Here is a 22902-nt window from a genome sequence, read left to right on the forward strand (position 1 = left end):
TGAAATTTAAAGAGATTTGGCATGTCACCGAATACTCTCACAAACTTCTACAAATGCACCAGAGAAAATATTCTGCTATGAAGCAACCAGTCTTGTTACAGCAATTATAATGCACAGGAACACAAGAGACTGCAGAGAGTGTTGGACTCTGCCTAGTCCTTCATGGGCACAGGCCTCCCCACTATCAAATACATCTACACAAGGCCAAGAAGGTGGTATCTATCATCAAGGATCTCCTTCATCCTGGCCATGCCCTCTTCTCACTGCTACCATTGGCATGAGGTACAGAAGCCTGAAGTACCACACCACCAGCTTCAGGAACAGCTGCTTTCTTATAACCATTGAATTCTTGAACTGACCCCAAGCATACCATACAGAATACTATAGACCACCTCCTACACTGTCATGGACATTTTTTTTAAATTGTGTTTGCACTAATGTCTTTGCACGTTTTTTTTTAATTTTCACTGTCTTGTAGAATTTATGTATTTATATAATGTTTTTGTGTGTTGTCTGAGTCTATGTGCATGTGATACTGCTACATGTAAGTTTTTCATTGTACTTGTGCATAAGACAAACTCCATTTGACTTGATGTTACCATATTTAGCGCTGAGATTTCCTTCAAGTCCTATGTTGTGTCTCTGGATTAAAGGATTCTGATTTTTTTTTAAATTTGGCATTCTAACAGTGTTTAAATATGTGATCTGTGAAAATAATGACTGTTGAATCAAAAGCAGCAGCCAATGAAGGAAGATTAACCACTCATTGACAGAACAAGATGCTGCATACTTGTCTGAATACCATTGAATGTTAGCCTAGTTTTTAGAATCTGCTAATTTTTGAAGAAAGACCTATGCACATAGAAACATTAACCAAGGTGCTTGTGTAGTGTCTGATAGTCCAAGTAGATGTAAGACCCCTTTTGTAATGAGCTTCTAAGATCAGTCATAATATTTGGACATTTAATTCCAATTTTTTTTTTTAACAGTCAGTTGAAATAGTTCAGAGTTGGGTATAAGTCTTGGCTTTTACTAGGCCCCATCAGATTATTTGAGCATAAAATCTTAAGGAGGTGCATGTGAATTGTCTCAATTTTGCCGATGAGATACTGAATAAAAGGAGAAAATAATGGAAACAAAAAGCAGTTCAGACAGCGTCCGTAGTGAATCTTTTGGGGTTACAGAAACGTAGAAACATAGAAAAATAGGTGCAGGAGTAGGTCATTCGGCCCTTTGAGCCAGCACTGCCATTCAATCTGATCATAGCTGAAAGCTAAAATCAGTACCCCGTTCCTGCTTTTTCCCCATATCCCTTGATTCCTTTAGCCCTAAGAGCTAAACCTAACTATCTCTTGAAAACATCCATTGAATTGGCCTCCACTGCCGTCTGTGGCAGAGAATTCCATCGATTCACAACTCTCTGGGTGAAGAAGTTTTTCTTCATCTCAGTCCTAAATGACCTACCCCTTTTTCTTAAACTGTGACCCCTGGTTCTGGAGTCCCCCAACATCAGGAACATTTTTCCATCATCTAGCCAGTCCAATCCTTTAAGAATTTTATATATTTCCATAAGATTCCCTCTCTTCCTTCTAAATTCCAGTGAATACAACTCCAGTCGACCCATTCTTTCGTCATCATTCTGATCATCAGTTTGCAAATCTGAAAAGGTGTCAACAGATTTTCTATTCAACAATGTTTTGCCAGGCCTACAGAACATTTCTTGTATTTGTTTTTATTTCTATCACTTGGATTACAGTGCATTTGTTAAGGAGAATGAAGATAACGTTAGTAAAATGAATGGAGCTTATTTGAGATAATTTCTTTTTTGAAATTTGCTTTTGGTTTGTTGTTGAGAACTGTATCATACTTCCTTTGATAGTGCAGCGCTTGCACTAACATATCCAAATTCCTCCAGCAATATAATTTAATATCAATTATTAAACTGCTTGCATCATTTCTGAAAGTGTTTGCTGATCAATTGAACCATTTGATGATGAGGTATCAGCAGGCAGCTTGAATGTCTGTACCATCACCTCGGCACCATCTTTATTGACCGTGTCATTGAGATTTGGGCACATTTCCAGAGAGCTATCTTATTTTTCAGGTTTCATTGTATAAGCACTGACTTCACCATCACTTGACCACAGTGATAACTATAACTTGGTGCATAGAACTCTATTTTCTGAGCCAAATATAATTTTCTCGTGTTGAGGGATTCTAACTTGAGTTACTGGATTAGTCGTTCAAATGCTGGATACTAATCTAACAACAACCGTACATTCTGTATCCTCCGATCCCGCTGGGTGTGTCACATAATGTAACAATTGGACTATTTATCAAAGGAAAACAAATATTTAGAAAAACAATCACTAATACACCGAAGAGCATTCATAAACAGGGGACCAATTGTGAAGATTTTAAACAGGAATTATGTACAAGCTTAATAATGGAAATGGGGAAGAGTATGAAGGATAGGATACTAGCCAGTATGACTAATGGAGAAGTTTGCTCAATGGAAGTGGATCTTCAGGAACGGTGAAGGAGATCCTAGGTTAGACTTTGATCCTGCAGCTCAAGGAGTGGAAATTGTTTTAAAATTTGTATTTTGCACTAGTGGAATGGGCTGAGTTAGAAACTGCCCTTTAAACTCCATTTTGGGACAGAAATGGCAGCAGACAATACCAGACACATCCAAAATGTGAAATCCAAGTTTTTTAATCAATGGCTATCATAGGTGTGGGATTTATCTTATAATAATGCACTGGCCGCACATTTTTTTGACCCCTCATTTCCTGATGAACACTCACACTTGTTACTTGTCTCTCGCCTACATCTCCAGTTACATAAATTGCATCATCAGATAAATATAGTTACAGTGGTCATATGTGTATTTATTCAGCAAGAATGGCAGAGAATAAGCCAGAGGCATAACTTTGAATTAGGATGTTTAGATTCATGCATTGTGAAAACAGGACCTCCAGCCCAACTTGCCCATGTCGTCCAACATGTCTCACCTACATTCATCCCACTTGCCTGTGTTTGGCCCATATCCCTATAAACCTATCCCATTCATGTACCTGTGTAAATGTTTCTTAAACATTGTGATAGTACCTGCCTCAACTATCTCCTCCAGCAGCTCGTTTCATACACTTAGGCACCTTTTTTTTACACAAAGGATGGTATCAGATTCCTATTAAATCTTTCCTGTTCACATTACAGCTATGTCCTCTGGTTCTCATTTTCCCTTACTCCGAATAAAAGACTGTGCATTTACTTTGTCTATTCCTCTCAATCTTGTACACCTGTAAGGCAGTAGTTTGGTGAGTTACCTAAAATCGGAGAATTCAATGTGGAGCTGCGTAGATGCATTGTGCACCATATCTGCAGTTTAGATGTATTCAAGTCAATGGAATTGAAGTGATGTGCAACTGTATTGCATACGATACAATATAATAGAACTTTATTTATCCCATGAGGGAAATTTATCTGCTAACAGTCATAAAACACAGGATACATGAAACATGAAATTAAAGTGACGAGTGGAAAAGATTGGGGATGTGCAGAGATTGGAGAAGGGGGGGGGGGATATTGGGGGGGGGGATATTGGGGGGGGGGGATATTTGGGGGGGGAGGGGAGTCAGTCTACCCCACGACTGAAGGGGGAGGAGATGCACGGTTTGATAGCCATAGGGAAGAAGGATCTCCTGTGGCATTCTGTACTGCATCTTGGTGGAACCAGCCTATGCTGAAGGTACTCCTCAGGTTGACCAGTGTGTCATGGCGGAGGTGAGCTGTATTGTCAAATATGCTCCATAGTTTGAGGAGCATCCTCCCCTCTAATACCTCCTCCCATGAATCCAACTCTGCCCCCAGGACGGAGCCAGCCTTGCTGATGAGTTTGTTAAACCTGTTGGCATCTGCGGCCTTCACCCTGCTGCCCCAGCACACGACAGTGAAGAGGATGGCACTGGCTACCACCGATTGGTAGAACAATGGCAGCATCTTACCGCAAACGTTGAAGGAGGGGAGCCTTCTCAAAAAGTACAGGAGACTTTGTCCCTTCTTGTACAGGGCCTCAGCATTCCTGGACCAGTCCAATTTACTATACAGGTACACTCCCAGGTATTTGTACTCCTTGGTAAACTGCACATCCACATCATTGATGGAGACAGGGGACCAGGGACCTTTCCTCCTAATGTCCACCACTAACTCTTTAATCTTGTTGGTGTTGAGCTGCAGGTGATTCAGCCCACACCACTCAACAAAGTTGTTGACTACACCTCTGTATTCAGCTTCCCTCCCCTCACTGATGCAGCCCAAAATTGCAGAGTCATCCAAAAACTTCTGCAGGTGGCAGGAGTTTGAGATATATCTAAAGTCCAGGGTGTAGATGGTGAACAGGAAGGGAGAGAGGACCATCCCCTGTGTGGCCCCTGTGTTGCTCACTACCATGTCTGAGACATAGTTCTGTAGCCTGACATATTGTGGTCATCCAGTCAGGTAGTTGGTAATCCACCTGCATTTTTGTCAGTTTGCTCCCTAGCAGTGCAGGCTGGTTGGTGTTAAAAGCACTGGAGATGTCAAAAAACATGACTCTCGCAGTGCTTCCCGGCTTATCCAGATAAGCATAGGAACGATGGAGCAGGTGGATGATGGCGTCCTCAACCCCCATGTTTGTTTGGTAAGCAAACCACAGAGGGTCCAGGTAGTCTATGTTAAGACTATTTCCGTGCTTCTCTTTGATAAGATTTGAACTGAAAATTAGAAAAACTACATAATAGGCTATTCCTGTATTGTTTAGTCTAACCATTTTTTTGTGTGTGTGGAATTAGCTTCCAATGTGTATCCCACCACTCCCTATACAGGAATATAATTTTACTCTTTTTGCAAATATTTAAAACAGTACTTTACTTCTGGTACTTCCTGGCATTCTATCAAAAGAAAAATCAAATTATCCATTCTTTCCATCCAAGGTCTCTACCTGTTTAGTACAGGTGCAATACATTCTCGATTCTTTTTTGCTTTAGTAGTAATTCAGTGCGGCAACAGCATAGACAGCAATTTTATAGCATTGGGAAAGACCATCAATTTAAATATAAATTTAACATATTCAACATATGACTATATTGATTACATTTATTTCCAGTCCATACGGTTGTCTTGTCTTTAATGGAAAACCAAATAAAGCAAGGAACAATCGTTTTTCACAATTCCAGAATTTGGACCCATTGATGGCCATGAATCAAAACAAAGTAGGGATGCATTAATTCCTAACATTTTGATTGAGAAAGGCAAAAAGAGTAAATCTGTTGATGAGATAGTTGGATATGCATCTAAATCATTCATTTATTAAGAAGTAATTGTTTCCATCAAGTTATATTATGAAAGGAACTATCTATAAGTTAAAAAATATTAACATATAGTATATTGAAATGGAGGTGACATGCCAATCGTATAATAGACTAAACTATTTTGTCCTATTCACTAGTTTATCTTTTGTTTTACATTCAACAGGTGATAATGCATGCATTGCTTTATATAGTATATATATGATTCAGAAAGGTGCACTCAGAAAGATGAATTACAGTAAAGCATCAAAGGTTTCCTTCTCACTGTGCCTTCAAATACATTCATCTAATTGGATTGACATTTGATCTCTGGATTTGGATTGTAGTTAGAATTGTTTAATCTGCGATGTGTGAAGGTAGTTAACTTTAAATGCTTTTGGAGGGGCTCACTCATGCATCGTTAATACTATTTATTGGTGGGGAAATGTGCACAAAGGTCCATGATCTCATTCTGTGCAATTCTTTTGAGATGATAATTGGAACTGAAAGCCTTTGCTTATCTCCAGCCCATCCTTCCTCCCCTCCGTCACCACCAGCTTGTGCATTCCCCTGAAGTTATTTATAAATGTTACATTTTAGCAAAATCAAAGGAACAATGTCAGTCATTTTTGCATCCTAAAGGTTAGTGGCAGGCAGGCAACCAAAACAGTAGAAATGTGTCTGTCGTGTGTGTGTCTGTCGTGTGTGTTGTGTGTGTCTGTAGTGTGTGTGTGTGTCATTAGGACAGAGGTGATAGGAGTAGAATTAGGCCATTCAGCCGATCAAGTCTACTCCGCCATTCAATCATGGCTGATCTATCTCTCCCTCCTAACCCCATTCTCCTGCCTTCTCCCCATAACTGACACCTACATTTATCTATCTCTGCCTTAAAAATATCTACTGACTTGGCCTCCACAGCCTTCTGTAGCTGAATTCCATAGATTCACCACCCTCTGTCTCAGAAATTTCTTCTCATTTCTTTCCTAAAAAAGCATCCTTTAATTCTGAGGCTATGACCTCTAATGCTACACTCTCCCACTAATGGAAACATCCTCTCCACATCCAAGTTTGTGTGTGCTTGTGTGTGTGTGTGTGTCTGCAGTGTATCCGTAATGTGTGTGTGTGTGTGTGTGCATTGTGTGCATGTGTGTAGTGTGTGTGTGTGTGTGTGTGTGGGGGGAGGGAGAATAGGCCACCTGGTACTGTGCAATACTCCAGAACACCCCCATGCCCTCTCACTACCCACCATGCCATCATCATTATCTGTCTCGTTTGAAGACAGCAAATTTAAGCGTTAGTATTATATTTGAAAATGGATTCCCCAAGTGAACCTTCTGGATATAAAAATGACACTGAAATGAACCACATTAGAGGTGAAATTTCAAAAAATATTGGTCTGAAAAATTGAGCCCAATAATGGATGGGAGAGTGTAATTACAAAGAACATTAGTGGGTAATAATATGGGATCAAAATACAAAAAATGTATGAGTTTAAAATGCCTAATGGCAGTGTGCCTAATTGAAACCTAGACAGAATGTAAATTACTTTGGTAAATTACTATTACAGAGTACAGCTTGTTGGGCTGTCCAGCTCTCCCAAATTACAAACGACCTTGTCTTTGGGGTCCCAGCAGAGTCGATGTGGTTGAAGATATTTGCACTTGTAAATAGCAAACAGTAACAGATTGACAGCTGTGGTTCAACTTTGGCCAATTGTTTTTAATGGACAATAGAGGAATATGTTATAAAAGCAAGTTTCAGTTTTATACTTTTTAAAAAAACTTGTAAGAACATAGAAAACACCAATTCGTCATTAGTGCAGTTCTGCTGCAGTATGCAGGAGTGGTTTGGGCCCAACGAGTCCACTTGGTCTAGTTTGTAGTAAAAACCCATCTGGCTCACTAATACGCTTCAGGGGCAAATCTACCATTCTTGCCCAAAGTGGCCAATAAGTGATCAAGGCCTCCAAGTTGGTGGACTCTGTATTACCTTCTGGAATACCTCAACATCACTGTGTTCAAGTTTCAATCAGGGATGGATAAAAATGCTGACCTGGCCAGCAATGCTCTCACCCAGTGGGCAAATAAATTAGATCAAAAACAGATGATTCTTGGATCTCTGAGTCCAAACATTGCAATGCCACATCTGAATGTTGGGTCGACTGGGAGTCGCTCGGTCGAGGTCGGGCCACATGGGAACCAGAGGACATGCTGCCGGGAACACAGGAGGACCCAGCGTGTGGGGACCACCATGAGGGGGGGGATGGAACAAAGGAGGACCTGGCTTGGGGGGACTCCTTTGAGAGGTGGTGGGGTTGGAGAACAAAGGAGGACCTGGTGTGGGATACTTTGTATCTTTGTCAGTGCCCTTAATGTAACAATTATTTGCATACCTTGGGTATGCAGAACAAAGAATCAAAGAAACAAAGTATTAATTCATTCCTTCATTAAGTAATAGCTCCATTGATATCACATCAGATATTGAAGATGATACGAAAATAGGTGTCGAGGAAGCAGAGAATCTGCAGAAGAACTTGGGCTGGTTGAGATACTGGGGAAATGAAATATAGCACAGCAAAGTGTGGAGGCATGCACTTTTGGTGTAGACCATTTTCTAAATGGGAAGAGGCTCAGAGGTACACACGGACTTGGGAGTGCTGGTGCAGGAGAAGGTTCATTTGCAGGTTGAATCAGTTGTAAGGAAGGAAAATGCAATGTGAGCATTTATTTCAAGAGGGCGAGAATATAAAAACATGGATGTAATCCTGAAGCTTTATAAAGCAATGGTCAGACCGCATGCGGAGTATTGTGAGGAGTTTTTACTCATTTGAGGAGGGATGTGCTGGCATTGAAGGGGTCCAGAGGAGGTTTACGAGAATGATCCTGGGGATGATTGTGTTAACGTGTGGTGAGCATTCAATGCTCTGGGCCTGTACTCGCTGGAGATTAGGATGAGGGCGGACCTCATTGAAACGTACCGAATGATGAAAGGCCTGAAAAAAATGAATATGGAGAGGATGTTCCCACCAGTGGGAGAGTCTAAGACCAGAGGGAACAGCCTCGGTTTAAAAGGATATTTCTTTATGAAGGAAATCAGATATTTCTTTTGCCGGGAGATCAGGATATTTCTTATGAAGGAGATCAGATATTTCTTTTGCCAGAGGATTGTGAATCAATGAAATTCTTTGCCACAGACCTCTGTGGAGGCCAAGGCTTTGGGTGTTTTTAAAGCGGAGATTGATAGATTCTTGGTTAGTAATGGTGTCAGAGGTTCTGGGGAGAAGGCAGGCCTATGGGGTTGAGAGGGAAAGATTGGTCAGCCATGATTGAATGGCAGAGTGGACAATGTGCCTGATTGGCCTGATTCTGCTCCTATAACGTGAACTGATGAACATTATGTCACAAATGAGATAAAATGCTAAACAAATGAATCTTGTACTTTATCTCTCTAACATCTTCTGTTTAGTTATTAAAGCCAGGCAATACCATGCCCATTGAATGTTCTACTGTTCCTGATCAGTATGGATGGGACTTCCAATGTTATACTTCCTAATTCAAATATGCTTGTACAATTTGGACATTTATCTTGCAATCCACTCATTACTTTCTCAAGGAATACTTGTGCAATTCCCCAACACTACGAGGCTGCTATATTTTCCTCTTCTGGGTATTCTTTAAATGTTTTTAATTATATTTCCTTTCTGTCTCTTTTAATCTCTTATAGCCACTCGTGTGTCTTGAAATTAGATGAGTGCTGTTTATTTTGCAGCAGCGCTGTTGAAAATGTATTTGGGAGAAAGACATGATCACAGATGTTTCTGGTGCATTTGTGTCACTCCAGAAAGATGTACTTGCAACAAATGCAAGGATTGAAAATCCTTAATCAGACCAAAAGTGAAACGTGAGAATAATCGTTTTTTCTCTGGTAGGCAGACTGACTAATGGTCAGAGGTTGTGCCCCAGCTTTTCAAAATCTTAATCAACTATTTAGCTGAGGGGAGGAAATGTTATATTTCCAATTTTGCTGATGATGCAGAATCAAACAGGATTATGAGGAGGATGAAGAAAGGCTTCAAAGGGATATAGACGAGCAAAGTGCATCAGTGAAGACAGTAAAAGAAAATAACATTTTTTTAAAAACAAGATCATCCACTGTGCTGCAGAAAAGAGAAAAGTAGAGTTTCAGATTGGGAAATGTTTATGTTCAGAGACTGAGGTAGACTTCTATACAAGTCATTGAAAGGTAATAGGAAGGTTCAAGTGTCAGGCCTAGTGTGTCTAATTGTAATCTGTACTGGGAATGAAACTATGAAATCCTTATATGCTTTACAGGCCTTTGAACATAATAACTCAAATACGTAATGCATCCAAAACAAAATCCACAGCAGATGAGTTAGGGTCGTGCAGTGTGGTTCAGGGGCCTGATGGTTGCTGGGAAGAATCTGTTCTTCAACCTGGAAGTCACGCTTCTTGGGCTTCTGTATCTTTTTCCTGATGGCCGCAGAAAAGTGAAAATGATTGATTAAATACTTTATTGTCACATGTGAGAAGTTACAGTGAAATTCTTTGCACGCATACCCACGATATGCAAATAGTCACCAGGTAAAGAGGGCTTACAAAGTTACAAAGTGTCCTGTGCCAAGTCCCCCCTTTGTTCTTACCCCCTCCCTAGCTCCTCACAGTGGTCTCCCCACGCCAGGTTCTTCTTCCTCCTCTTGGTGGTCCCGCCAGGCCGGGTCCTCCTTTGTTCCCGGTGACGCAACTTTAGACTCTGTTTGATGCAGGCACTGGCTGTGGGGCTCCGTCGACCCAGGCTCCATCCAAAGCAGGCCCTGGCCAAAGGCTCCTTTCAATGCAGGCCCTGGCCAAGGGCTCCTTTCGATGCAGGCCCTGGCGAAGGGCTCCATTTGACGCAGGCTCCTGCTGTGGGGCTCCGCCGCCTCCCATGCGCATTCAGCTGCCTCCGCTCCGAGCCTTCCAATGCAGCCGAACAAGCTCCGGGCGAGTTTGGCCGTCCGCCGTGCCTTTGGGGCCTTGGGTGCATCGAGATTGCGGTGCCTTGATAAAAGCCTCTGGCCACATTCCCAGCCTGCAGCCATGGCTCAGTGGGAAGCCTTCTGCCGCGCGGCCCGGCAGGAAGGGTATGCAAGCTGGGCTAGGATGCTGAATGTACTTGCCACAGAGGAAGTGTTGTGTCAATTCACTACACTGGTTCTTGAGTTGACAGGTTCCTATCCATATATATTTCAAATCCATATACCTGTTAAAATGTCTCTCGAATGTTGTTACTGTACCTGCCTCAACTTCCTCCTCTGGCAGCTTATTCCACATACCCATCATTCTCTGGGTGGAAAACATTGTCCGGTAGATTCCTTTCCCCTCACACCATAAAAATATGCCCCCCTTGATTCCCCTACCCTTGGAAAAAGGTGCTCAATTCAACCTTTTAATTTGTGATTTTAAAACGCCTCTAAGATCAATGCTTAGCCTGATTTCCTAGGAATTAAACTCTAGCCCATCAACCTGTCCCTAAAGCTCAGGCCATCGAGTCCAGGCAACATCCTTGTAAATCTTCTCTGCTCTCTTTCCTTTAATGATGTCCTTCCTTTAAAAGGGTGATCAAAACTGAACACATTCCTCCACAGTATGACCTCGTCACATCTTGTACAATTGTAACCTAACATTCCATCTTCTATATTCAATTCCCTGACTGAGGAAAGTCAATGCTTCAAAAACCGCCACCACCCTACCTACCTGTAACGCCACTTTTGGGGAACTTCACACTTGTTCTCAGCCCTTGTGCTCCTCTGTAATTGTACTTGTTGTAAAGAATTAAAGAAAGTTAACTACAGGCGAAAATGTTATGCAGGAAATTTCAGAACTGTGCAGGTTTTTGTCTCTTACTTGGGGTGGTAGTTAAGATTTTGGAAAGAACAGAAGCAAAGATTGTACCCTAATTGTATCCTGTCCTTAAACTTTATTATCGTATGACAGTATGTAATTAGAAAGGGAACATGTGATTAGAAACCTTCTCATTGTAAACCATTCATTTTAAGAGACTCCAACATATAATAAGAGTTATGATTGCCTCAGCCTCTTTACTTGTCTATGTAATTATAATCCTCAAGTCAACTTGCACGTGCATGTGCAATAATTTTGACTTCAAATCATAGGCGATACAGTTACCATGAAAATTGCAGTATTTGTGGATTTGTAAAATATTTTGGGCCTTTGACTTTGCTCTGTGTATCTGCTCACACTTCTCTTGAGTGTGTTATTAATGACAATTTTGACTGTAATATTGATCAGAAATCAGAGGTGCCAAGGGCTTGGGAGTGCCAGTGCAGGATTCAACAAAAGTTAGTTTGCAAATATAAAAACAATATAAAATATAGAATATAAAAACAGGGATGTAATGCTGAGGCTTTACTGGTCAGACCGCATTTGGGGTATTTTGAACAGTTTTGGGCCCCATATCTGAGGAAGGATGTGCTAGCTCTGGAGCGGGTCCAGAGAAGGTTTACGAGAATGATCCCAGGAATGATTGGTTTAACATATGATGAGCATTTACAGCACTGGCCCTCTACTCGCTGCAGTTTAGAAGAATGAGGAGGGACCTCATTGAACCCTACAAAATAGTGAAAGACCTGGATGGAGTGAATGTGGAGAGGATGTTTCCACTAGTGGGAAAGTTTAGAACCAGAGGCCATAGCCTCAGAATAAAAGGACACACCTTTAGAAAGGAGAGGAGGAGGAAGAATTTCTTTAGTCAGAGGGTGGTAAATCTGTGGAATTCATTGCCGCAAACAGTTGTGAAGGCTAAATTATTGGATACTTAAAAGGCGGAGATTGAGATTCGGATGGGTGTCAGGGGTTATGGGGAGAAGGCAGGACAACAGGGTTGAGAGGGAAAGATAAATCAGTCATGATTGAATGGCAGAATAGACTTGATGGGCTGAATGGCCTAATTTTGCTCTTAGAACATGAATTTACCATACTGCCATAAATAGTAATGATCAATGTGATATGGGATAAGGGAAAAGATGGTACCCAGAACACTGCAAGAACAATAAAGTTGTTCTTTAAATGGTGATTGTGGAATCTTGTGCACGCATCCAGTGAGCATACACCTGTTTATTGTCCCTGAACAGCAACCCTCCTGGCAATGCAGCATTCCCTCAGTGTGTCATTGGAAGTGTTGGCTTAGAATATGGAGCTGGAACTCAAAGCTGATTTTCAGACGAAGGTTGGAGTGATTTCACTTGGCCTTGACCTAAATAATTGGTCAACTTGCCAAGAATCCCGAGTGTATCCTTTCTTCAGGCGCCTATGTAGCATAACAAGCATGAATCACTAAAAAAGTTTAGTGAAGTGTTTGTTTTCTTTGCTAATATGGAGCCAAGAGGAACAAGAATGTTTCTCCTGGCTCTCTATTAGTTCTAGCAGTCTCCAAGGCCTGGAGAAAACCTCTGACTGACAGTGCCTACGTTGTGGTTAGGACTCTGTAAAGATAAATCACAGATGAAAAAACTCCTTTTTATCACTCCAGGCTGAATGCGTTGAAATCAGCAATGTGCTTTACCTTCCTTGGAGATTGAAGCTAATAACAGAATTGAACTGAGGTGTCTACTCTCAAGTGTTTGAAAGAAGGCAAGGGGGAACCTTGAGAAGACAGCGTTATTGATTGACCGGAGGTGGAAGAGGAATCACTGGCATGCCTGACCGTAACAAACTTGGAGCAAAATGAGAAGGATCCTCTGAAATTGTACATTCTGCCTCCGTTACTCATAAGCCCTTGAGCAGAACATGTACTGAAAGCAGCACCAATGCTGCTTTTATTGTGGACAGGAGGATACATGAGCAAAATGCTCTGATCTGATCGAATAAGAGGCTTCGATTTGTCAGTGTCAGTATCAGACTCTATTGTCAGAATAGACTTTCCCCACATTCCTGCTGCTTCACTCTGATAAAAGAGGCTACAAGATGTAAACAGTATTCTTAAGAGCGGCTCACACTTTCTCTAAAATAGGGTTAGGTTGGTATTAGAATCATGCAATATATGTAGGAATGTAGGAAGAGGACATTCAAACTCTCCTATGTTGATTCCATATTAGAGTTATTCACAATTTTGCAATTTTATCAATCTTGCACTCCCGTTCTGTCCTCAAGCCTTTAATATTTTTTGACTTCCAAATGTTTGCCCATATCCCTTTCTAAAAGGTTTTATTTAATCTGCTTCTACCTCCTTCCAAAACTGTTATTTTGAACTCGCCAGGTTTTTTTAACAATGTTTCCACACTTCACCAGATAGCCAATGAAAGCAATTTATTTTATTTACTACATCTATACACTCTGCAACTTCAGAGATCTAACTTCCCCTAGACCAGGTGAATGTGAAGAAGGTTTTGTGAGAATATAAAGCTAGGTTTCACTGCTTAAAAATAAAAGCTTGCTCTTTTGAGACAGAGATACGGTCAAATAGTATCTCTCAGAAGGTTGAGTCTTTGGAATTTTCTTCCACAAAGAGTGGTGGAAGCTAAATTGTTGAACATTTTCAAGAGGGAGATAGTTTCTTGGATAGCATGGGAGTTAAAGGATAGCAGGATAGATTAAAATGTAGAGTTGCAATCTGAGCAGCCGCCATCTTTTTAATGGCAGAGCAGACTTGGGGTCATAAGTGGCATGCTACTCTTCCAAATTCATACGGTTGTATAGATGAGCAGAGCTCCTTTAGTCTCTCCATGTAATTGAAGATCCCCCCCCCCCCCCCCCCCCTTGCCTGCGCAGAAACAGGCCTCGGCCCACCGAATCCGCAACAACCAGCAATCTCTGCACATTAACTCTATCGTGCACACATTGGGGACAATTTTACATTTATTCCAAGCTAATTAATCTATAAACCTGTACGTCTTTGGACTGTGGGAGGAAGCTGAAGATCTCGGAGAAAACGCACGTAGGTCACGGGGAGAAAGTGCAAACTCCATACAGACAAGCACGCGTAGTCATAATCGAACCCAGGTCTCTGGCGCTGAAAGGCAGCAACTCTACTGCTGCGCCCATTCTTCTGTTCTTATTCCAAGAATTTATATTTTCCATTTTGTAGTGCTCAGAACACTATTCTAAATGAGGCCAAACCAATATTTTGGAAAAGATTAGAATAGCTTCTCGATTTTCTAAATTCTTAGTTCCTTTTTTAGCTTCTACCTTCATAATGATGTGAGAATCGCTTTAAAATAAAACATTTCCCCAAAATGTTTGCATTGTATGTTCCCCTCTCAAAATTTCCTGCTCCTTTTCCAATTTATACAATTAATTGCATATTATGTCTAGGAAAGTACTGGAGATGCTGGTTTAAACCGAAGATAGACACAAAAAACTGGAGTAACTCAGCAGGTTAGGCAGCATCTTTGGAGAGAAGGACTAGGTGATGTTGCAGGTCTGAAGAAGGGTCTCGACCCAAAATGTCACCTAATCCTTTTCACCAGTGATGCTGCCTGACCCGCTGAGTTACTCCAGCATTTTGTGCATATTATGTCTTCTTCTTTGTTTCTTTACACCTCACTGTGCTAAGTTATGTCTGCCAAATGGTTGTCACAACATTTTCTCTTTTTAAACTATCCTGAGTGATTACTGTATTTTACATTTGGAGTCTGCTTTGGCAACCATAAAATTGGCCAGAATTTACAAGTAGTGGTGAAGGTAAAGCACTCTGTGCTCAGAATATTGACAGCTTCCCTTCTAGATTTCCATGAACCTTGAGTAGAACAATGTGGCAATGTTTGTAGGAATGGTAAACTGCTTTGTTCAATTAGTCAGAAAAATTCTCCATGAGCCACACAGGTGGATGGAGGAAAAACACTGGATCTTGTATAACATCTTTAAAAATGATATGTTGCACCATTAAATTACTTTGGGATGGCACAGCTGCCTGAAAACAGGGTTTGAATCTGACTATGGGTGCTTTCTGCACAGAGTTTGCACGTCCTTCCAATGACCATGTGCGTTTTCTCCCACATTCCAAAGAACTACTATAAACAGGTTAACGATTAAATAATAAGTTAATTGGCTTCTGTAAATTGTCCCTGTGAGAAGGATACCACGGTGATCACTGGTCGGTCGGTGCAGACTCGGTGAAGCGAAGGGTCTGCTTCCACACTGCATCTCTCAACAAAACGAAGCGTCATCACCATTTCAGTGGCAGAAGCATGACGTCTGGTTTGTTACAGCAAGATTGGTCAACCAGCAATGTGACGATGACCAGAGTTATCACCAGGGCTTCTCTGCACAGTCCTCCAGATTCGTGAGTATGATAGATGATTTTATGTCTCCGGCATCTCCTAGGACTATGTCACAGCATTGAGGATTAAAGTACACGTGCTTGGTGTTGAGTGGGCCACACTGCTTCTTTAAATACCCGTCAACAGACTCTCCAAACAGCGAGTCTGAGCTCCATCACAGCAAGGGGCTATTGGTACTCAAGAAATCATTGAAGGATGTTCCAAATGCCTCCATGGAAAAAGATAAATATATATAACTAAAACTCTCATCTTGTGTGTTTGCACGTACCTGATATACAGCCAAAACAGTACACGATAGCGCAACAAATTACTCACCATTGGCCTGCGGAAAAATTGGTTGTCATATTTTAAAAGTTATTAACTTTTTAAACTTTAAAAAATCACTTTTTAAACTTTAATAAATTTGATTGGCTCTACCACCCCCCCCCCCCCCCCCCCCCCCCCACGTGGGGTCCGGCACGTCCTGGTTGGCTACCTCCATCTTTGACGTCACAATGGGAACCCAACGGGTCTAGGCAGGCGCAGTTGGGGCCCGTTGATATAATACTTACGTAAGATGGCCGCCGGATCTGCGCGTGCGCAGTTGGGGAGGATTGCTGCTTGGAGGATGGCAGGACCCACCCGAGTGACTGGAGTGGCGGCCAATGAGGGAGGGGGGGGAGGAGAGATCTGCTGCTGGCCGAAGCGATGACCGCCCGGGCCCAGGGTGAGTTGCTCCCTCTCCCCCCTCTGGCCCCGGAGGAGTTTTAAGGGGGGTTGAGGGAGGATGGAGTGGGTGAGTGTCGTCAGTTGGGGAAGGGTTACCGGGCTCGCAGGAGAGCTTTGGACCTAATGCGGTTTGCCGGGCCAGCAGGAGAGGTTTGGGCCCAACGGGTCCATGCCCAGTTAGTCTCCTATATTAAACATTTGCCCACCCATTTAAGCATCTCTTGTCCCACCTGTGGTAGAGTCTGGAACTCCCATAGATATCACCTATGTCTGAACTGGAATGGGACCATTTCATCTTTGACCCTGAGATGAGTGATCTGTTATTCTATTTTATTGTTGTTGATCGGTTAATGTTTACCAAGGCACACACAACATATTTCCTTGTGACCCAGAAGGATGCCATTCGGTCCTTGAGTAAATATTGAGCAATCCCAATTATTCCACTAATTTTCCCTCTAAGCTTTTTCTCCCACACGTTCCTATGAACTTCTCGCAGATTCTGCTACTCACCTCCACACTAGTGGCAATATACAGTGGCCAAATTAAGCTCCCAATCCATATCCTTGTGATGTGGGAGGAAACGAGAGTACCTGGTCAGGGAAAATGAACTAACTCCATATAAATAGCAATGGAGGTCAGGACCTGACTCATTTTACTGGAGTGGTGAAGAAACAGCTCTCAGCTGTACCACTGCACCCCTCTTGTTTTTCAAAATACTGACCATGTGATCTTCTGTAGTCACCTGAAAGAGCAGAAGGATCTTGGGTTTAATGTATGATCCAAAGGATGACCTTGCCACCTATGTGGTATTCCCTCAGTACAGGGCTTAACTATCAGCCTAGGTAGAAACATGGAAAAATAGGTGCAGGAGTAGGTCACCAGGCCCTTTGAGCCAGCACCGCCAATCAATAGGATCATGGCTGATCATCTAAAATCAGTACCCCGTTCCTGCATTTTTCCCGCATTCCTTAATTCCTTTAGCCCTAAGAGCTAAATCTAACTCTCTCTTGAAAATATCCAGTGAATTGGCCTCCACTGTCTTCTGTGGCAGAGAATTCCACAACTCACTGGTTGAACTAGTTTTTCCTCATCTCAGTCCTAAATGGCCGACCCCTTATTCTTCAACTATGACCCGTGGTTCTGGACTCCCCCAACATCGGGAACATTTTTCCTGCATCTAACCTGTCCAATCCTTTAAGAATTGTATATGTTTCTATGATCCCCTCTCATCCTTCTAAATTCCAGTGAATACAAGTCCAGTCGACCCATTCTTTCATCAGATGTCAGTCCCGCCATCCCGGGACTTAACCTGGTGAACCTACGCTGCACTCCCTCAATAGCAATAATGTCCTTCCTCAAATTAGGAGACCAAAATTGTGCACAATACTCCAGGTGCTGTCTCACCAGGGCCCTGTACAACTGCAAGAGGACCTCCTTGTTCCTAAACTCAAATCCTCTCGCAATGAAGGCCAGCTTTCTTCACTGCCTGCTGTACAAGCACATCCAGGTCTCATTGCACCTCCCTTTTTCCTAATCTGCCTTCCTGTTCTTGCCACCAAAGTGAATAACCTCACATTTATCCATATTTTACTGCATCTACCATGCATCTGCCCACTCACCCAACCCATCCAAGTCACCCTGCAGCCTCATAGCATCGTCATCGCAACTCACACAGCCACCCAGCTTTGTGTCATCTGCAAACTTGGAGATGTCACATTTAATTCCCTCATCTAAATCGTTAATATATATTGTTTACTGGGGTCCCAGCACCGAGCCTTGTGGCACCCCACTAGTCACTGCCTGCCATTCTGAAAAGGACCCATTAATACCTACTCTTTGCATCCTGTCTGCCAACCAGTTCTCTATCCATGTCAATACCCTACCCTGAATAACATGTGCTCTAATTTTGCATACTAATCCCTTGTGTGGAACCTTGTCAAAGGCTTTTTGAAAGTCCAGATACACCACATCCGCTGGCTCTCCCTTATCTATTCTACTTGTAACATTCTCAAAAAAATTCAAGAAGATTAATCAAGCATGATTTCCTCTTCATAAACCCATGCTGACTTTGGCCGAACCTGTCACAGCTTTCCAAATGCGCTGCTATCGACTCAAGCATCTTCCCCACTACCGATGTAAGGCTAACTGATCTATAATTTCCCGTTTTCTCTCTCCCTCCTTTCTTAAAAAGTGGGGTTACATTGACTACCCTTCAGTCCACAGGAACTGATCCAGAGTTGAGAGAACATTGGAAAATGATCACCAATGCATCCATGACTTCTAGGACCACCTCCTTGAGTACTTTGGGATGCAGACCATCATGTCCTGGGGATTTATCTGCCTTCAGTCCCAACTGTTTACCTAACACCATTTCCTTGACTAGTGTAGATTCCCTTCAGTTCCTCCCTCCCACTAGATTCTCAGTCCCCTAGTATTTCTGGGAGATTATTTGTGTCTTCCTTAGTGAAGACTGAACCAAAGTACTCGTTTAACTGTTCTGCCATTTCCTTGTTTCCCATTATAAATCCACCTGTCTCTGATTGTAAGGGACCTACATTTGTCTCCACTAATCTTTTCCTTTTTACATATCTGAAGAAGCTCTTGGAGTCAGTTTTTATATTCCCCACAAGCTTTCTTTCATGTTCTTTCCCCCCCCTATTAATTAACCCCTTTGTCTGAGTTCCAAATGTCTCCCAGTCCTCCCATCTGCTGCTTCCTCTGGCCAATTTATATGCCTTTTCCTTGGATTTAACACTATCCTTCATTTCCCTCGTTAGCCATGGTTGAGCCGCCTTCCCCGTTTTTTTTTCCCGCCAGACAGTGATGAACAATTTTTGGAGTTCATCCATGCGATCTTTAAATCTTTGCCATTGCATCTCTACCGTCAACCCTTTAAGTATAATTTGCCAGTCTATCCAAGCCAATTCCCGTCTCATACCACTAAAGTCTCCTTTCTTTAAGTTCAGGTGGTATACTCACTTCAGTAAATTGTGACTAGCAATGTCCTACTGAATAAGCAAGTATCATTTTGATTTAAAATACATGCTTCAACCAAAATTAAGGGTTAAAAGCATAAATTGATTTGGAGAAAGGATGAGAGAAACAAAATGAAAAATAACTGAACAAATTATTAGAATTAAATTCTGACTTTAGAAAAAGTCCTTATTTACAAAATTACATTTCTCGAACAAAAGAGTTTGTTTGGCAATAAATAACACTTGCCACTTCATTAAAAAAAAACGTTATATTTTCTGGAGAGACAAATACAGATGCTGGAATCTTGAGCTAAACACCCATACAAAGTGCTGGAGGAACTCAGTGGGTCAGGCAGCATTGGTGGAGGGAATGGACAGTTGACCTTACGGGTCAGGACCCTTCTTTCGATTCCATTTTTTGGCATGTTTCAGGATAACCCAAAGAAAAATGTGTGACCTTCACAGTTCACAGTTCACAGTTTAGTTTATTATCACGTATACCAAGAGGCGATGAAAAGCTTTTTTTGTATGCTATCCAGTCAACAAAAAGACAATACATGATTACAATTGAGCCATTTACAGTGAATAGATATAACATATAACATATAACATATAACAACTACAGCATGGAAACAGGCCTGTCCGGCCCTACCAGTCCACGCCGACCATTCTCCCTGATCTAGTCTCATCTACCTGCACTCAGACCATAACCCTCCAATCCCCTCCTATCCATATACCTATCCAATTTACTCTTAAATAATAAAATCGAGCCAGCCTCCACCACTTCCACCGGAAGCCCATTCCATACAGCCACAACCCTCTGAGTAAAGAAGTTCCCCCTCATGTTACCCCTAAACCTTTGTCCCTCAATTCTGAAGCTATGTCCCCTTGTTGGAATCTTCCCCACTCTCAAAGGGAAAAGCCTACCCACGTCAACTCTGTCCGTCCCTCTCAAAATTTTAAAAACCTCTATCAAGTCCCCCCTCAACCTTCTACGCTCCAAAGAATAAAGACCCAACCTGTTCAACCTCTCTCTGTAGCCTAAGTGCTGAAACCCAGGCAACATTCTAGTAAATCTCCTCTGTACCCTCTCCATTTTGTCGACATCCTTCCTATAATTTGGCGACCAGAACTGCACACCATACTCCAGATTCGGCCTCACCAATGCCCTGTACAATTTCAACATTACATCCCAACTTCTATACTCGATGCTCTGATTTATAAAGGCAAGCATACCAAACGCCTTCTTCACCACCCTATCCACATGAGATTCCACCTTCAGGGAACAATGCACAGTTATTCCCAGATCCCTCTGTTCCACTGCATTCCTCAATTCCCTACCATTTACCCTGTACGTCCTATTTTGATTTGTCCTACCAAAATGCAGCACCTCACACTTATCAGCATTAAACTCCATCTGCCATCTTTCAGCCCACCCTTCCAAAAGGCCCAAGTCTCTCTGTAGACTTTGAAAATCTACCTCACTATCAACTACTCCACCTATCTTAGTATCATCTGCATATTTACTAATCCAATTTGCCACACCATCATCCAGATCATTAATGTAAATGACAAACAACAGTGGACCCAACACAGATCCTTGGGGCACTCCACTAGACACTGGCCTCCAACCTGACATACAATTGTCAACCGTTACCCTCTGGTATCTCCCATTCAGCCATTGTTGAATCCATCTTGCAACCTCACTATTAATACCCAACGATTTAACCTTCTTAATCAACCTTCCATGTGGAACCTTGTCAAATGCCTTACTGAAGTCCACATAGACAACATCCACAGCCTTGCCCTTATCAATTTCCCTGGTAACCTCTTCAAAAAATTCAAGAAGATTAGTCAAACATGACCTTCCAGGCACAAATCCATGTTGACTGTTTCTAATCAGGCCTTGATTATCCAAATAATTATATATATTGTCCCTAAGTATCTTTTCCATTAATTTTCCCACCACAGACGTCAAACTAATAGGTCTATAATTGCTAGGTTTACTTTTAGAACCTTTTTTAAACAAAGGCACAACATGCGCAATGCGCCAATCTTCCGGCACCATCCCTGTTTCTAATGACGTTTGAAATATTTCCGTCATAGCCCCTGTTATTTCTGCACTAACTTCCCTCAATGTCCTAGGGAATATCCTATCAGGACCTGGAGACTTATCCACTTTTATATTCTTCAAAAGTGTCCGTACCTCCTCTTCTTTAATCCTCCTAATTTCCATCACTACTCTACTTGTTTCGCTTACCTCACATAATTCAATATCCTTCTCCTCGGTAAATACCGAAGAAAAGAAATTGTTTAATATCTCCCCCATTTCTTCCGGCTCAGCACATAGCTGTCCACTCTGACTCTCTAATGGACCAATTTTATCCCTCACTATCCTTTTGCTATTGACATATCTGTAGAACCCCTTGGGGTTTACTTTTACATTACTTGCCAAAGCAGCCTCATATCTTTTTTTCGCTTTTCTAATTTCCTTTTTAAGATTCCTTCTACATTCTTTATATTCCTCAAGAACCTCATTTACTCCCTGCCGCTTATATTTATTGTATATCTCCCTCTTTTTCCGAACCAAGTGTCCAATTTCCCTGGAAAACCACGGCTCTTTCAAATTATTATTCTTTCCTTTCCACCGAACAGGGACATAAAGACTCTGTACTCTCAAAATTTCACCTTTAAATATCCTCCATTTCTCTATTATATCCTTTTCATAAAACAACATTTTCCATTTCACTCCTTTTAAATCCTTTCTCATCTCCTCAAAATTAGCCTTTCTTCAATCCAAAATCTCAACACTTGGTCCAGATTTGACCTTCTCCATAATGATATTGAAACTAATGGCATTATGATCAGCGAATATGTGATCAGCGAATAACATTTAGTGCAAGGTAAAGCCAGCAAAGTCTGATCAAGGATAATCCGAGGTAGATAGTAGTCCAGGACTGCTCTCTGGTTGTGGTAGGATTATTCACTTGCCTGAAAACCCCTGGGAAGAAACTGTCTCTGAATCTGGAGGTGTGCGGTTTCACACTTCTATACCTTTTGCCTGATGGGAGAGGGGAGAAGAGTGAGTGGTTTGGTTGCAACGATTATGCTTCTGGCTTTGCCAAGGCAGCGGGTGAGGTATAAGTGGAGTCAATAGAAGGGAGGTTAGTTTGTGCGATGGTCTGGGCTGCGACCACAATTTGCTGCAATTTCTTGCGGTCTTGGATGGAGCTGTCCTCAAACCAAGCTGTGATTCATCCTGATAAAATGCTTTCTATGGAGCACCTGTAGAAGTTGGTGAGAGTTGTTGGGGGACATGCCAAACTCCCTAAGCCTTCCATGGAAGTAGAGGCATTTGTGTGCTTTCTGAAATTGCATGTCTTTCACTGGTCAACCCACGCAGTGGGAACAAGGAACTGCTGATGCAGGTTTACAAAAAAAAAGACAAAGAATGGTGTAACAGCAAGGCAGGCAATAAATCAGTGAATTTTTATTTAACTCGCCTTTTGAGAGTGTAGGCAGGTCTGCCTGTTACTTCTATATTTCTACATTTAATGCCACTCTGGGCATTGCTCTCCTATTACTCTGCAATAGC

Source organism: Rhinoraja longicauda, chromosome 2 (assembly GCF_053455715.1).
Source record: "Rhinoraja longicauda isolate Sanriku21f chromosome 2, sRhiLon1.1, whole genome shotgun sequence".
NCBI lineage: Eukaryota > Metazoa > Chordata > Chondrichthyes > Rajiformes > Arhynchobatidae > Rhinoraja > Rhinoraja longicauda.